Consider the following 18,535-nt stretch of genomic DNA (forward strand, 5'->3'; position numbering starts at 1 on the left):
GGACATCACGCAACGATTGTGTTTGTGTCTTATGTCACCAAGTGATCATGGTCGTGTCCGCAAGAGGATGTATGTGCTTTGATACGCCATCAAGTCATAATGTTTTGAATGATGCCTTGCATGCTGCTCCTAGTAGCCGCCCCATGGCAATAATAAATTTTCCAATGGAAGAAAGAGAAACATGCCTTGGAGCTTGGATATCAAAGAGATAACATGAGCACATGGAGGAGATGTGGAGTAGTTTGTTCAAGGTCTGAAGGTTGCAATATGGTGGTAGGCTTGGCATACTATGGCCAAAGGTTTTGCTTTCTCGATTTCTAAATAATGGAGATCAATGTGTCCCCCCATACATTGATAAAAAAGCTTCAAATTGAAGAAGATCATTATGGAATCATTAAATTAAAGAAGATTCATGATCATGAGCATTTAACAACATTCTTAGATGCATTCATAGATTGTAATAATCCCAAAATGCTAGCAACATGGAACACATGAACTAGATAGAAAATACATCAGTAATGGATATTTTGGTTCTAGCCAATGTTGATGTTTTGGCGCACTAGCGTCAATTGAGGGAATGCAGCTATTTGTCCAATTAAACATAGGATACTATCCACCAAAAGATACTAAAGACCTTGCTCTATGAGCTAGATGAATAAAACACCAAAGAAGATGAACAAGAGAATTCGATGCAATTGTGATTGCATTAAACCTTGCTTTGGGATGCTAGATGCACAAAACACCAAAGAATATGAACAAGAGGAGCAAATACAATTGAAATTGTATTAGATCTAGATAATAATCTAGAAGAAAATGGATCTTGTGTCTCATCAACAAGTAGCATATCAATCAAAGACCACAAGTAGTTCATTTATAGGTAGGCATTTTCATTGTGTAGATGAAAATGTGTGTATGTAACTAGTTTTGATTTCTTTTAATGTGTATACATATGCACACGCTTAATAAGGTTGCCATGAATAATCTAGCATTAATCACTACTAACCTATATAAATCCATATGCACACTTAGCAAAGAATATACACACACTTGGCAATAACACTCCCATGAATGTGGAATTAGAATGAAATCAGCCCTAGCATAGATCTAAAATAGTGAAACTTGTCTTTTGCTAAAGACACATGGAATGCAATCCATCATTGTCTTTGACACCTTTAGCAACGTGTATAGATTTCCTCTTGGGCCAATGCATGATTGGGTATAGCCATTTTTTGTAAGATTTAGGGAATATAATGCAATGAGTAACTTGCTCAATTTGTAACTAATGCATTTCTCAAAGGAATTCGAGAAACTTGGTGTAATCCAAGTACCATGAAACGAATCATCCAAAAGTTCACCATCTTGTCGGCTCTATAAATTTTAAGCCATCATCTCTCTAATAGATGACCATCCAAGTGTCCCCCCTTTAAAACTATAAACACATTGGATACTCTAAAGCATGGTTTTCTCCAACTTGACCACATATCAGCATAATTTTCACTCAAGTCTATTTCACCTTTCATATTGGAATCTCTTTGGCTACTACACATACATACCCATTGGCAAAAATCTCTCTAGCTATCTTTGGAAAAATATAGTCACTAACTAGTCCTCCACCATAATAATCATCCTCCCAACTTGTCAAATCCCAAATCTCCATGGGAAAGCTTTGATAGGATCATCATTTGGTCCTTCCAACATCATATAATTGGGAAAACCTGGGGTTCACTATGTATAAACCCTATATTTCATGTGTGTTCAAGGCCTATATGTGAGCCCCTTATCCGTGGATTTTTCAGACTTATTGCCAACTCCAACTTATTAAAGTCCATATTGCCAACTTTTAAAGCAATCTTGTAGTAGGCATCAAAATCCTTTGTAATAAGAAGCCCCCTTTATCCATATGGAAGGTTCTCACCCTCCATTCTCTATCCAATTAAGGACTCCTATACAAGCACCACCCCAAAGAATCTACTAAAGTCCCTAATAAAGCAAATAGAGAAAACATACCTTATAGACATCGTTTGATGTTGCTTGCCATTTGCAGGGCAAGCTAGGAACTGCTTGGCTACCATGTTCTTCAACATCTCTATGTACTTTCATAAGTATGTCCCCCTTGGTGAGCTCTAGCTCTGAGCTCTAGCTCATCATGCTTCACCTTTGAATGCACTTCCATCAGTGTTGGTGGTACTAGACATGTCCTCAAGTCCCAAGACTACTAAGCAACACCTACCATAGTCCACCATAAATTCAAGATCTATGCACCATTCCTTGATGTTTGCCATGAAAACATTACCCTTTGATTTGGAACTCTATCTCTATGAGGCTTGGAGTCACTACTAAGAAAGTTTTCTCCGCTTCCACATTGGTAGTTGTTGTGTTGGACTCTATCATTTAATTAGTCCTCTTTTGATTGGTCAACCTTCTTGTTACTGTAATTCTTCACAAAATTTCCAGGCTAATGGAAGCGCTTTGTCTTGTTCTTTTTCTTCTTCTGTATTTTCAATTAGAAGATTCCTCAGCATCCTCCTTTTTTTAGGCATATTTTTTCCAGGCTTATCTTTGGCCATAAGGGCCTTCTATTGTTTATATCATGCAATTTTAGTGGTGTCTCTTCTTGGAGCAAAAACAAACCTAGTTTCTTAGATGTGATAAGCTTTGACACTACTCTAATAGTGAGTCTAATAGTGAGAGTCACCATCTTGGGAAGCTCTTTGAAATATTACAAACCAACAATATTGCAAGCTGATTGTTATTCATCACCTTGTGACCAACTATTCCTCCACTGCCAATTGATGTTTGAGAACCTTCACCTTCATAAGTTTCTTATGGGTAGACTCTCCTTCCCCCGCCATCATGTTGAACAACTTATTTTGGAGCGTGATGGTTCTCTTTATATTATTTGTCTCATAGAGATCCTTAAAGATATACCATGTCTTGTGCATTGTCTCTACGAATTTGATATGGGGTGTTATGCATTCTACATCACCCCCATAATCATTAAGAGTGTGACTATATCTCTTAGTTTCCCATGTCCTGTATCTACTATCACCCCATTAATGGGTTTCATCTTTTTTCCATCCATTTCCTTTTGAATTCCCTAGACACCAAATCTTTTTGAATACACACTTAGGAAATCCCATCTAGCTTCACTGCCCCATCAAAAGTTGAAATAATAGATCGAGAAGCAATAGTGGCATGTAGATCACTAGAACTCTCTTATCCACAAATTCTAAACTTGAATATGAGATTAAGACATTACACAATAACATCTTGAATGAGATCATAAAACAAATGCTATAATTCCTATGAACATGTATCGTTGGACTGTATAAGATATCTAAAATATTCTAAAAACTTCAAATAATTGTTCTACATATATATGGAATCAATTGTTCATTTGAAAGTGCACTATTTGACCTTCCCAAAAACCAAAGGAGGCCACCAATTGAGAACTTTTGCTATGGTTTAGGGCATGTCCAATATTGTGGTGCAATTGTATTCATACATATGAGGGCATGCTCAATATAAGTTTCTAATTTGGTTGGATTTGAAAAAATGGAGTCCACACTTAGGTAGCTACCACATGGTAGTCTTAAAACTTTGATATTTGAAGCTTAATTCACCCATAAATGGAGACACTAGCAAAAATCAATTGATAAATGTGCAATGCATTTTAAATAAATCCAACATTATACATTGGCTCCTTGTCGTGTCACTCCTTGCGATAAGGCCCATAAGCATGCCAAAGGTAGTTTCATTTCTTAATCCATAGCATTAAATCTGCTAGTAAGCCATTTTGCCTTTTTCTTTTTTAAGACATTTTCGGCCTCTGCGCACTTTGTTTAAGGGGAATGAGTTGGTGATGTGTACAACTGGAGGTGACAAAACATATGCATCTATTTTCCCCAAAATTTGACATCTTTTCTTTTGCATTCAAAATTTAACTTCTCCCATGCTAGTTTTGGTTCAATAAGTAGATAAAAATTTTGGTGCATATCACCTATAGCCACTTGTCGGATTTTATGACTGATAACAGTCTTCTAGTAGACTCAAAGGAGGTCAAGAAAGTGCAGCACACATAACATTTCTAATTTCAGATGATAGAGAACACGTTTGTCCAACATGCTTTTCCATTGCACTGGGATTGGTCCAAAGACACAATCCCCAAGTAAAGGAAATGATAAAACAACATGGGGTGGATATTTTATATATATATATATATATGTATGTATTTATGTATGTATGTATGTATGTATGTATGTATGCACATGCACACACACACACACACACACACACACACACACACACACACACATGTATGTACATATGCGTGTGTGTGTGTGTGTATGTGTGTGCTTCCTATCAATTTAAATCATCCCATGGATTCTATTTTGTTGCAAAGTTTAAATCCCTCATGAGTTTAAGGATGCGTGGAATTTCTTTGGATCCAGGCATGGCAAGGGGGAACATGAAGGATTTGAAACTCTTATTAAGCGAGCTCTTTATTGACAACAGTTAACATGCGCTAAAGATGAGTTGTAGAATGCCCATGATATAGAAACATGGCTTGTATCTAACCTCTCCACAGGGGCACAATAGTAGAGCCTAAAAAATAGCTTAATACACAGAATATTGTTGAGATATGGTGCCATGAGCACATGAATTAGAGGAAAAGGTATGTGATAAGGAATGTATTAAAGTAGCCACCCTAAGATGTGGACTACATGATGTGGAAATGTGGATTGAGGATATCCATAAGGAGAGATGTGGATAAGACAATCCCATAGATGTTGACTATTCAATGGGCACTCTCTATAAGAGGCCTATCATGTATTGCTGAGAACACACACATTACAATAGATTGAGTATTGCCTACCATGTCTCTCTCTCATGGAGTTACTTCTATGGTTTGATCCTCTGTGATCTTTGTGCTCATTGAGTGATAGATTAGGCTAAGTACAATCCGCACTTTGTCAAATATTCCATGAGGTAAAGTTGCATGAAGTAGAAAGGAGGAACAAATATGACGTACACAGCCTATGGGCCTTTTTAGACAATCACATTTGTTGAAAGAACGATAGCTTTCTTGCTTTTGTAGTGCAAGCATAATTGGAGATTTTGAGAGTTGTGAGGACATTACAACTATGAATCAATGGAAGCTATGCTAGATTTACCCTCGACATGAAGATTGTGCCAAAGAGATAAATAGTGGACCGCAACTTGGGGAGGAATTTGATGACCTAATCCAATGGAAGAGGGGGATAACTTTACAGTTGTCACTGACTCTCAAGAGAATGAGAAAGATGACCCATACTTTGTGTTGCAATGTACCTAACCCAAACATAAGGTGAAGCAAGAATTTAAGGATCATTGGAGACCAACCTATGGAGATATTTTGCATGAGAAGGTATAGACTCTTAGATAAAAGCCATATGGATTTATCTACTCTCAGCTAGTCAGAGCTATAAGATTTCAAATACAAGTTTTGCCTAGAGCAAAGAAGGATAAAAGCTTCTTTAAAATAGATGTAGACACTCATGATCACATCATGGGGTGTCTTGTAGGCATTAATGAATGAGATATCCAATTGTTGAGCATTTAAAAACCACCAGTCTGATTGCCGTTTAATTAAGGCTATAGCAGGCTACAAAATAATCATGGGGTGTAGACACTCATGATCACATCATGGGGTGCCTTGTAGGCGTTAATAAACAAGCTATCCAATTGTTAAGCATCCAAAAACCACCAGTCTGGTTGTTGTCTAATTAAGTCTATAGTAGGCCGTAGGTATAGACTCTTAGATAAGAAGCCATATGGGTTTATCTACTCTCATCTAGTTAGAACTATAAGATTTCAAATACAAGTTTTGCCTAGAGGAAAGAAGGGTAAAAGCCTCTTACACTCATGATCACATCATGGGGTGACTTGTAGGCATTAATGATCGATCTATCCAATTGTTAAGCATCCAAAAACCACCAATCTATTTGTCGTCTAACTAAGGCTATAAAAGGCTACAAAATAATCATGGAAGCTACCCCATGCACTTGTGTATAAGCGCCATCACAATTCAATGTCCTAGGCTATAAGAAAGAAGACCAAGTCCATTATCAAAGAATTACCCTCAAGCAACCTTTGTCAGAACTCAAACTTGAAGTTTAGCCTAGAATCTCATTTTGAAGGTCATCCTTCTAGTTAATATGTTTTCGATCATTTTGAAGGGCACTAAAGGAAATTTTTTTTATCGTAGAAATTCTTTTTGTTTTTAAATATTCATCTCAAGGGTACTTGAGATTAGGACGAAGGCTAGCACCTACGTACTTCTAAGAACTTTCTTCCACTCTTGACGCTCAGGAGAAGAAACCATTCTATTCAATGAGGAAAGTTCTTGGACCTTTTGCCTTAAAATATCAATTGTTTTTCTATGCTTAATTGTCCAAAATCTTTAAACTCAAATCCATACACAAAAACTTCTACAGCTTGCAATTTACACATTTCTACACATTGATGAATTCAACTTTTCTTTTATCTTTTGCTTTTTTAAGAATCTTTGAATCAACTTTCCCTTGACCACTTTTGTTTAGAAGTGTTTTATACCAATTACTTCTTCCACAGAAGTAACAACGTTGCCCTCAAGTATAAGTTTAATACCAATATATGTTTTCAAACTCCATGTATTATGTAATGTGCTATCCATAAACCTATAGGAATGCATTGTCTTAAAAAAAAATCTTTCTTTTTATACAGTGTTAATGCAATGCTTGAATTTAAGCATATTTCCATATTAACATAGGTATTTAAATGGAGTTCATGGCCATAGAAGAGGTTTGTTGAATGTAAATATAGTTTTAGGTTTAAGTATTAGCTAAAGATGTTTATCATCTTATATTATTTTGATCAAATAGTTTCATAGGGATCTAAATAGTGAGAATTTTAAGTTTATCAATTTGCTTTATTTCAATCCAACCGTGTTGATGGAAAAATTCTGTTTGACTAAAAATCTCCATCTATAGAACTTTTTTCGTCATTGAAATTGGGATTCTAGATTCCAAGTGGATTCTAGAATCCCAAATTCCATTGATGGAAAAAAAGTTATTTTGTCGACGAAAAAAAATATCAATGTGTCGATGGAATTTGGGATTCCAGAATCCACTTGGATTCTAGAATCTCAATTTTGATGACAGAAAAAACTCCGTCAATGAAGATTTTCCATTGGATGGGAAATTCTTAACGTATTTTTTTTCCATCGGCGGGAAATTTTTGTATTGAAAATTTCATTGGATGAAAGTGAGATTTCACTCATTTTGGAGTGCTTCTTTTCCCCCTTTTTTGGATGGAAATTTCACTCCGTTGATGGAAATATCATTACATCTCTCAAAATTTTGGATTCCAGAATCCAAGTTTACATCATTATTTTTGAACAAAAATTGTTGTTGTTTTTATGACTTAGAATTTATTTATTATAAACTAGAAGTTATATTTTTTTAGTTGGCTTAGAACAAATAAAGTAAATCGATGAATCTCAAAACTTACTATTGTCCAAATATTGACCATTAGGTCGAAATTGAACTATTTGGTCCAAATGACAATAGATTGTATTAGTTTCTTCTCTAAACTTTGACCATTTAGATAGTTTAGTTAATATCAAATTCACAAACATTTTTAGTTTTAATAAACCTCTTCTATGAGCATGGACTCCATATACTTATTTATCTTAACATTAAAAAATGCTCTAGTTCAAATATTGGAATTTGGATTTTGAAGGGTCTCTACAAGGAATTTTTTTATTTTTAAGGACACTATAAGGAATGTTTTCCAACATTTCACTTCCATCAAAGGCGGAGCAAGGGACAAACTACCTTTGGAGGGTCAAATTTAGGGGCTAGGTTACAAGGGTGTTGTGGCAATAATATCAAGCGTGTAGTAAAAATAATTCCATATCCCATGGATCAGATGGTCATCCCATCATGCAAGCCAAATTACAAGAAAGCTAGGTGGCGATTGAAAGCACTGAAATAAATTCATCCACTTAATCCAATTCTGAGGGCCTCTTAGCACCTAAGTCATCCACTTAATCAAATTCTAATCAAAGTCATCCTCTTAATCTTAATCAAATTTTGAGGGCCTCTTGGCACCATTATTTCACTTAAATGATGCTCTCCTCTCCCATTTTAATATAATGAACTAGCCACCCACCTACCATCATGATACATTACATAACCAATTATGCTAATTTAAAGATAATACACTTATGTTAAGTCAGTGACTAGTGCTCATTGACTAATTGAGAACACTAGGTGGTTGTAACTAGGAGTGGAAATAGTTAGAAGTCATGCAGGTAGTTGAATGCCAATACATGTCCCAATTGAGCCAATTAAGCTGATTTTGACTCCACGGTGGGTAGAATCACTGAATTAGAGATGCACCATCATTATTATAAGTTTCCACATCCCAATTAAGCAACACATGTTAGCCCAATGTTTATAATTGATTTCCTCCACCATGATGGTTAGAATTAGAGACACACCATCTTCCACTCGAGCCATCTTGCCTACTTACATCCTCTCCTACTTATTCCTTGCAATCCTTGCACCTCACAAGGATTCTCCCTACATCTTATGTTCCTTATATTGATCAAAATTGCACCTTTAAATCCTTCTCTCTTAAACATTTATGCCTCCTATTGATCATGGAATCTCATCAGATGCATACTCATTCTTGCTCCTACTCACCCCTTGCAATCGTTGCACCTTTCAAGGCTTCTCCCTACAACTTGTGTTCCTTGCATTGATCAGAATTGCACCTTGAAATCCTTCTCCCTTTCCTCCTATTGATCATGGAATCTCAGCAGTGGCATACTCCAAGGTCCAATGCCCTCTAGCTAGCTCTTTTGTAGCCAATCTTGAAATCCTGACATCCAATGCATACATTTCTCTCTCTATTAACACCCTAACAAAAAATCTAAGAAAATAATGTGAAGAAGGGTTTATGGGAGCATTAAAATCCAATCAACAAAATTATTGTTGAGGCAATGCTTAATCTCCTTGGAGTCACTTTGCATGCTAGTTTCTTAAAGCGTCCATGGAATAAATAGGACCTCATGAAGGAATTTCCCGTTACGCAAGCTAGCAATTATTGTAGAGTTGAAGTTTTAAGCTTTCTAAAAGAAGTTTAAAAAGTTAGAAAGAAAACGAGGCATTTCTTTTTGGATACTTGAGGAACTGTGAAGTATAGACAAGTTTAGAAAGAAGTACAATAATTGTATGGAGGTGGAGTCTCCTATTCCAAGGTGATCACCAAAATAATATTAACTAACTTTAAAAATAATTTCAAGCACATTTCTCCACTATCACCTCATACCAATGAGATAAGGGTGCACATGTTGGCCTTATAAATAACTTTTGCAAAAATGATGAAGCCAAGGTAGAGTAGGCACAATCCAAGACAGATGTAGCACACACAAGGGAATTGCAAGCATGGCAGCAAACAAAGGCAGCTAAGGAAAAGGAAAAGGAGGTTGAAAAGTTAGCTATAGAGGAGAGGAAAAGAAGACAAGAATCAAAGGATCACATCATGTGCATAAAGCAACAACTAAAGGACATTGAAATGGAGGTAGAAACTATAAAGAGGGACCTGAGTCTAGGGCAACAACTCTTGACAATTAGAAGATAGAAAATAATGGACTTTTTCAATAGTTTTGTGATATGTAGAAAACATTGATCATTGAAAAAGGCGGCAATCAAGATACGCTATGAAAAGCCTTAGTGAGGAAACTTGAGCATCATTAAGGGTGCTGCATGAATTCTTAAAAGCAGACAAAATGCCCAGAATTCAAATCATGTAGAAAGAAGCTCTAGGCAAGATGAAACGTCTACATATTGGAGGGAGATGTTCTACAAATTGGAACTTGAGAACAATGCAACAACTTAGAAGTAGCTTGGTGAGGATATTGATAATGGTGAGAGGCAAGCTGCCCATTGTGCCAAACTACAAGGTAGAATGACCCACTTGTAGTAGCAAAGGTTCTAGAGAAACTTAAAAGGTTCAAAAATAGCTAGAGACCTCTCATTCTATCATTGTGAAAAGTGAACAGAAAGTGGAACATCTAAGGGACAATATATGCATCCCCAAGTTGAGGAAGAAAAATTTCAAAAAATAGCTTGCTAATCAAGAGTCATGGATAGTGATACTCATAGTAGCATATATAAAAACTAAAAGTTATCCTCTAGAGATGGCATAGGGTGAAAAGTACACAATATGGGGTGGCCACATCATTTATTACTGCCACATACGATGGCCCCTGTGTTTTCACCATGTGCACTTCTATTGCTTTGTGATATTTGTGAAGGCAACATGGACATGTAGATTGTGTGAATATCCATTGTGTAGCATGTGGGTAGATTAGATGTGCCTACCTCAAGAAATTAATAGGGAGGAGAAGGTGGAAGCTATCCCCACAAACAACAAGTCATGAGTTGTTGATTACAACACAGTTTCTATATTTTTTTGTTACAGTAACTCCTAAATTTTAATCAATTTTATAATATTTTGGTGACATTTAAGAGAGCTAATTTCATAACTTTTGTAAACTAAGTATACTTTTGAACTTTTTTTTAAAATGTACATATTGCTAGTTTAAAGATGGGATTTTTTTTCCTTTTCATGTCAAAAAAAAAAATTAACAAGGTCAATGAGAAAATCCAATATTTTAAGAGCTACTAGTAATTCATGCATGAATTTGTAATGTATAATACATCCTTTACTTAGAATTTTTTTAAAGTGATTTATTTTCTATAATAAATTCAATAATTTCATCTCAATCATTGTATTTAATATCCTTCAAAAGGAACCTTGGCATGCCACATCAACTTCTAGCATGGTGAATCGGTGGGCATTGGCTATTTAAAGTGCCAATTGCTATTCAATTGCTTGTTAACTTCACATTGTTCCATCATCATCTCCAACCATCCTCATCTTCTGCTCCACCATCCTCTTCTTTGATCCACCCTCCTACTCCACCCTCATCCTTGCTCGACCCTCATCCTCACCACCCTCGACTCTTGCTCCACTCTCCTATTGCACTTTGCTCCAACCCATGTCTCAACTCAAGCTTATTCCATTCTTGATCCTAGCTATCACCACCAAAGAGGTGCCACTTCTCCCCCATGATTGGAGTTTTCAAACCTTCAATGGATGGGAGATCTAACAATTTAGTCATCCACCAAGGGAGTGGGAGAAGCTCTCACTGAGCAAGGAGGATTTTTTGCAATCCTCCCATCACCAATTCCGCAGAAGGAGATACTTGAAAAAACTTGACCAAATCCTGCCTCTAGACCCCCCAGCAGGCCCCAAAAGTAAGAACAACGGAAAAGATAAAGGTCAGTGGAGGGAAGTGAGGATAGAACAACAAGTAGAGCAAGTAGACTCGAGAGAGACAAATGATGAAAAATAGGAAGATAGCTCAGAGGATGAAGAATTCCTAGAAAAAACATAGGACTTCGAAGCCCAACTTGAATGGGAAAAACATGAAGTCCTGGACAAAGATGACCCCCATTTTACCCTAGTAAAAGGTCGAAAAACTCTTCACGTTGAAAGGCAAAGTCTTCATTTAATCCCTCTAAATGAGAAGCCCAAGGAGCTAAGTGCCACACAGAGAGAGAAGAGAAGGCTATCAAGAGGCTTCAACCTTGTGCCATAGGTGAACATTAAGAAGAAAAGAAACAAAAGCAATACCCAATGATGAAAAAACAAGATCTTTTCACTTTCCCTAGTATCAATGTCCAAGGATTATCAAATGATGTTAGACCAGCAATTCCCAGAAGAAGATGGATTAGAAGCAAAGGCCTCATCCTTGACTTTATAGCACTTTAGGAAGTAAAGGTTAGGGGATCAAAGCTAAGATGGCAACTTAGACAGATTGATGACAAAAGAGGGTGGTATTGCATTGATTATGAAGAAGTCAGAGGGGGGGTAGTGCTGGGAGTTGCAAGCACCTTTCCAAGGAGGTAGGAGGGGTCCTAACTACCTTCAGCCAAAATGAAAGAGGGGTTAACTTCACGCATCCCAATCTAGCGTGTCAACTGTTCTCGATCTATGCCCCCAACTCTACTATAGATAGGGTACTTATGTGGGAAGGTAAATACCTAAAAGATAACACTATCCTATTGGGGGACTTCAATATGGTAGAGCAGAAGAGATAGATGGAATGGGCTAGGCTACGCTCTAAGAGGGAGTGAGTTGGCAACTTGGAATACTCTTAAAGATCAAACATTCTTGACCGATGCTTTAGAGGACACAACCTTCACCTGGGCCAATAATCAGATAGGACAGAATCATAGAAAAGGCCGACTAGAAAAGAAGGCTTTTGGATGAAACTCTTTAGCACAAGGCAAGTGGTCTCCTATCCCTCCCTTTCTATGACCATAAAATGGTACTCTTCTCATTGGAAAAGGGAGAAGGGAGGAGGTTCCGCTCTTGGTTCAAGGCCAACCCTTTCTCCTTTCAGCTACCATATGTGTAGACCAAGATTGCCAGAATCTAGCAAATGGCATTCGAGGGAGAAACTAGCACTACAGACAAATGCGTTAGAGCCACTGAACATATAGGACACTTCTTGAAAGTGATCAAACAAAGATCAGACAAAGCCAATCTAGTGAGGCGACAACTCCTAGAAGACATGATCAAGAGACTAGAGGATGACTGTTCACCCCAAGGACAAGAGAAGAGCAAGAAATAAACTAAAGATTGAGACAAAAATTGAAGCGAGACAAGTGAGGATCTACACAAGAGATTGGTGTGCAGGAAAAAGCGATAGGGCCAATGAAGAAATGTACAAAAGTCTCTGAAAGAAACACGCCAAGGAATCCTTGGACGCACTGAAGAAAGATGGGAGGCTAGTGCATGATCCTAGGGAGATTATGGAACTTTTTAGCTCCCAATTCCAAGCTATTCTAGGAGAGACTAAGATCCTTTCAACCAAAAAACTCAGAGCTAGAGATGTTTTGTAGACAGACGAGAATCAAGCAGGTTTCCCCTTTTGATCACCAGTACTTAGATAGAGACCTTACCCTTGAGGAGCTAAAAGAAGAATTGATTTCATGGATAAAGGAAAGGCTCCTGGAGAGGATGGACTCTTGATGGAGTTCTACCAAGCCTTCGAGGACATAGTGGGGGCCCACGCCTTCTAGAGCTTTGGCAAGATTCAAAAGAAAAAGGCTCATTGGATCTGAGAATCAACACAGGTATGATCAAACTAATACCAAAATGGGGCTCCAAAGAAGAGATTAAAAACTAGAGGCCACTAACCATGTTGAACATTAGCTACAATATTTTTGCCAAAGCTTTAGCTAATATGCTAAACATCAAGATGTAGAGGTGGATAAGGGAAGAACAGAAGGGATTTATCTAGGGACGCCCTATCCTAGAGGCTATCCTCACACTATGGGAAGGATTAGAACTTGCCGAGGAAACCCAACAAGATATCTTCTTCCTCAAAGTAGACTTTGACAAAGCCTATGAAAATATGGAATGGGGCTTTATCCTCTCGTCACTCTAGGACATGGGAGTAGGACCAGGGTACATTTCCTACATCAAGCTCCTTCTCTCCCAAGCCAAAGGTAAGATCAAGATTAATGGCAAGAGCTCTCCTTCCTTTGTGCTAAAGAGGTCTATCATACAAGGTTGCCCACTAGCCCCCATTCTCTTCGCTATTGTAGCGGACTTACTAGGACATTCCAAGACAAGGTTGAGAGTGGATCTCTGAAAAGAATTTAGGTCAAAGAAGGGAGGTAGATCATCTGTCAACAATTCATGGATGATACCAATCTGACTTTACACAACAATGACCTTTCAGTTAATGAAGCCTTGGAATGCCTAGACTAAGGATGTTTTTATGGAAGCTATACTTATATATTAATATAAATCTTGGCGAAATTTTATCGAGTTGGTTTTTTTAGTTTCACAATATTTGTAGAACATATTACAATTTTATATATTTTATTTTGAAATTTAAAGAAAAAGTTGTAAATCTTGGCAAAACTTTAATTTTTTTCTCACAAAAGTTTCAAATCTTGGCAAATTTTTAAGACCTTTATTTTTATTAGGGCATAGAATCTTTTGACACCAATATAAAAGTTTCACTTCTTAACGAAACTAATAGGGAAAAATCAACCATGGCCTGGATGTTTTCTGCCTAGCTTCAGGTTCCAGAATTAACCATGAAAAAACAAGCACACATGGCACCAAGAACCCTCCCCAACTTCTCCTAGAAAAGGATGCAAAGTCATAAAGGATGGAGACATCTTCATATTGCTTGGAATCCCGATGGGATTTAGATGCTCAATAAATGATTGATGGGATGGGTATCAGATAAAGTTAAGGATAAACTCAACAAGTGGCAAGGACTCTCAGGGGGGTCACTATGTATAAACCCTCTATATCACGTGCGTTCAAGGCATATTTCTAAAATCCCTTATTTGTAAAATTTTCATTAATAAAATGTACCCTTTTTCTATACAAATCTATAAATTTTTTTGAAAATTGTTTTAAATACTCCCTTATGTAAATTAACTTTTGTTAAATTTAGATATTAAAACCATCCTTCTGTTGAACTAACATGATAGGGTTACATATAATCAGTGACCCCCCCAAGCAAGGACTTGCCAAATCTGGCAAGAAGGAAGTTTGTGCTTAACCACTACATCTATCCCTCGATCCTATACTTTATCTCCTGCTGGAGTCCAACTAAGAAGAGTATGGGAAAAAATAATAGTCTTTTTTGCTCCTTCCCATGAGGGGGGAACACTGACCACCATAAGATGACCAAGGTTAAATGGTAAGTGTGAATGATGCCCAAGGATGCAAGAGGGTTGGGGATAGTGAACATTGAGAGATCAACGGGAAGGTTTAGGAACCAGTGGATACCAAGGCAATTCTAGACCCTGATCCAATCTGGGCAACTCTAATCATATGCAATCTAGAAAAAGTCAGGCTCAAGAGATGCAGACATTGGAAGAAGATTCCCTTTGAGGTGGCACTACTAGGTAATGACACATGTATAGCCAAGGGTTTTAAACTGTGGAAGGGAATGTGGCAAGCTTGGGAGTCAACACGTCAATATATCAAGTGGAAGGGCTTATTAAGAAAAATGGGCACCTTTTGCAGTCAATAGTCAGTTTGGTTCCCGATAGTTTGGCCTAATGCGCAGATAAGTGATGGGGACTTCAAAGGAGCCCTTAGGCTCAACAAGAAGGGGATATGAACCTAGGGAGACTTATGGAACCAAGAGTAGGGAAAATGGTTGGAAGATGAAAACTTGATAGCTAAATTTTGACTCAACAGAGTCGACCTGAGACTAATACATGAGAGACAAGGGCTTTGGTCAAGAGAAATCTTGTCGTGGATGGGAGGCCACCTTAGACCGTCTCTGAGGGAATTCAGATGGGTTGGGAGAAACCAGTTACCTCTGATCCCAATTTGGGTGGAAGGCCAGGAAGAAATAACAAAGACACTCAACCTAAAATGGAGCAGGAGAGACTCTTATGGAACTTGGGTGAAGAGATTCAAAAAGGTGTGGGACAAAAATATCTTTGAGAAGCAATCCTACTTGCTTTGGCGAATCCTACACAAGGAGTCTGGAAAGCTAAAAGAGCTCATAGGATCGATCACAAGGACGGCATTTTCAAGAGATGTAGAAGTGACCAGGAGGATATACCGTACCTATTCCTCAATTGTAGACTGTCTAGAACCTTATGGTCCTCAGCTCAGATCTGTCAAGCCAAACTACCACTAAACTACGCTTATCTTCTCCTGGGAGACATGCTTAGCAGAGCTCCCCCAAACTGGAATACCGTTCGAGCTTCGGCATTGTTGTCAATTTGGTTTTCATGGTGTGCGAATGTTTTTAACAACAATGTTATTAATGCTACTAATGTTTTTTTAAATTTATGTGTGCAACCAAAAGCATAGTGACATTCTTCAGAGGATCCTCGCAGCTCAGACTTAGATACAAGATTTCACTCAGAAAGAAGATGATCTTGGCCATGAAGAGAACCACCTGCTAGAGCAGATATGATGACTACGGAGAAAGAAGCAAACAAAAGAGAACAGCCACTACACCAAAAGAATGAAAGCCCGGGTCCTTTGTAGGACACTCCTCCTCCTCCTATCTATCCCGAACCTACATCTATACTAGCCTGTACGCTTGAAGAGAGAGTTGTGACACAAAGTGTCATGCATGCCAGCACAAAAAAGCGCTACCTCTACTGAATTACAAAAAGCATTGCCAAGCCTACCTTCATACAAAATACCAGTTTTTCATGCAGACCCAAATGTATTGGCTAAAGTGCGCAACAAAATCATGTTGAGAGAGCAATTCATGTAGACCCTTCAGCGAGACAAGCCAGAGAAGGTGTTACGAGATGGGCTGAGCAACTATCTCAAGCAACAAGCTGCAACTAGGTGGAACAATGTCTGACTAGAAGAGCACATGAGGATTACTTTAAAGCATGACATAAAAGCACATGAGGGCTGCTTTAAAGCACAATATAAAAGCACATAAGGACTTCTTTAATCAACATAAAAGCACATGAGGGCTACTTTAAAGCACAATGGAAATCGCATAGAAGCACATGAGGACTGCTTCAAAGCACAAAAAATAGCACATAAAAGCACATGATGATAGCTTAAAAGTAGAATAGAAAGCGCAAGTGATTGTACAAAAAAACACATAAAAGCATTGAGCACTTCAAAAGACATAAAAGAAAATGAGGATTGTTTTAAAGCACAACATAAAAGAACATAAAAGCATATATAAAAGCACATAAAATCACATTAAAAACATATAATATCACATATAAAATCAAATAAAAGCACATAAATCACACTTAATGTACATAAAACAATATATTAAAACACATAAAAGCACGTAAAAGAACATATAAGCACATGGGGACTGTTTTAAAGCACAACACAAAAGCACATAGAAGCACATGAGGACTACTTTAAAGCACAACATAAGAGAAAATAAGGACATATTTAAAGTACAATATAAAGGAAAATAAAAGTAGATAGAAGAACATACAGACTACTTTAAAGCACAACATAAAAGCATGTAAAGTACATAAAAGCACATGAGGGCTAGTTCAAGGAACAATAGAAAGCACATAGAAGCACATGTAAGCACATCGGGACTACTTCAAAGCTTGATAAAAAGCACATAAAAGCACATGAGGGCTACTTTAAAGCACATGAAAGCACATGTAAGCACATGACAATTGCTTCAAAGCATAATAGAAAGCACATGCTATAGAAGAAAGCACATGATTGTACAAGTAAACACATGGGGAATGATCAAAAGCACAACAAGCATATATAAGCACAATAGAGAGCACAAGGAAGCACATGCTATACAAGAAAGCACATTAGGAATGATTCAAAGCACATAAAAGAACATGAGGAGTGCTTTAAAGCAAATATAAAGCACATTAAAGCAATACAAAGAATTGTTTGAAAGCACATGGTTGTTGTTCTAAACAAATTTTCTTACAGATTCTATATGTGTTTTGACTCTTGAGAGTATTATTCATCAACTTTGGGTATTAGGTTATCATAGTCTACTATACCTATCTTCTTTAGTGTGAGGAGGGATATTTGAATCTTTTGGATATTAGATACTTTCAAGGAGAGACCCTTGGTGTTCCAAAGAGCACTCCTCTAATGACATCTTTGCTTCAAGGATCAAGTTTCTGCTTACTTCCATTTGGTTTTGCACTAATTCAATAAGAACAATAGTTCATCCGTTGGTGATTTGAAGACCGTCAAGTGCTTGTATGGTTGTGATACAGGTGTAGATGCAAAATGGGCATGCTTGTATTGCACCCACTCTCAGAAGATGCAAAAGGGAAGCCTACACTAGGAAAATGGCATCCTTTCTTGCAACCAAAGTGCAGCCCCTGATCGTCACAAAAAGGATCCTAAGTGGGACCCCATTCTACCAATTCCATTGGAGAGGGTACACGTGTGTACTTTGCATGATGAACTATGTATACTTGATAAGTTACTCTATCTCCATCTAGTTTATGCTTGGAATTTGAGGCCACAGCAAAATGCATTGCAAAAGCTCAAGAACTACTCTCACGAATGGGACTTCACGGAGGCAATGTGAAGCTTAAGCAGGACAAGAAACAATCAGGAAAGACACAAAATCTTCCTGCTAAAGTGTCCATGGGTGGAGGAAAGGCAAGGAGGTTCTTGTCCAACCACAATGCTGATAAAGAAAAACATACATTGGCTCAAAGCACCCTAGGTTGGGAGTACTGGAAAGATTTGTGTGAGTGCATCACAAATCAAGCTTCACATTCGCGAATTACTACTTTGAGAGCAAAACTGTGGACAAAGCTTGATGCATTTATAAAGTTGCTTAGACAAGGTCAAACAGATAAGCTTTATTATAAGAGATTCAGGACAGCATTTGGAGAATTCATATCATTGATGGTAGAAGCATGGGGGGAGTCACATATTACACATTACATGGTAATCC

Source organism: Dipteris shenzhenensis, chromosome 33 (assembly GCF_047967505.1).
Source record: "Dipteris shenzhenensis isolate YYH24624 ecotype China chromosome 33, Dip_SZ_1.0, whole genome shotgun sequence".
In the NCBI taxonomy this organism is placed as follows: Eukaryota; Viridiplantae; Streptophyta; class Polypodiopsida; order Gleicheniales; family Dipteridaceae; genus Dipteris; species Dipteris shenzhenensis.